The sequence below is a fragment of the Calidris pugnax genome, unplaced genomic scaffold (assembly GCF_001431845.1).
Source record: "Calidris pugnax isolate Ruff unplaced genomic scaffold, ASM143184v1 scaffold42, whole genome shotgun sequence".
Classification (NCBI taxonomy): Eukaryota; Metazoa; Chordata; class Aves; order Charadriiformes; family Scolopacidae; genus Calidris; species Calidris pugnax.
In genome coordinates, this window is record NW_015090920.1 from 7324491 (window position 1) to 7325149 (window position 659).

The window sequence follows — 659 nt, forward strand, 5'->3', positions numbered from 1 at the left end:
ATTGAGGAAAAGTTGAAACTGACGTTTCAGCCTTGCCCCCTACAAGTCACTGGCTGAAACCAGTTGTGTAGGACTGAATCGCAAGATGGCTTAGGTTGGAAGAAGCCATAAATATCATCGGGCAGGGATGTCGCCCACGAGACCAGGTTGCTTAAAGCCCCATCCAGCCTGGTTTTGAACACTTCCAGGAGAGTGGCCTTCTGTCGGCAATCTCTTCACCCTCAGAGTGAAGAACTTCTCCCTGACACCTAATCCGCATCTACCCCCTTCCAGTTTTCATTTCCCCTCTTCCACAGCTGCCCAGACACAGCTCATTCCCTCACCTACCGAAAGCAATGGCAGAAAACAATTAAAACCCAACCCCCGGTGGCTGTATGGAGACGTTGGAAGGGTTTTCTGGAAGCAGGCTGCTGCTCACCCCTTTCCGACGCAGGGCCGGGGCTGAGGGGCACCGAGACCCCCCGCCCCCCCGAAACCGGTTTTTCCCCCTCGGCTTCTCTCTCTGCCTCCGGGGGCAGGGTGAGGGGGGGCGAAGGCACCGTGAGGGCTCTATCCCCGCCCGCCCGTCCGTCCGTTAACGGCCGCTCCCTGAGGGGAGCCTCGCGCCCCGGCCGGGCCCGAGGGCTCGAGCGCAGGCGCGGGGCGGCCGCGCATGCCCG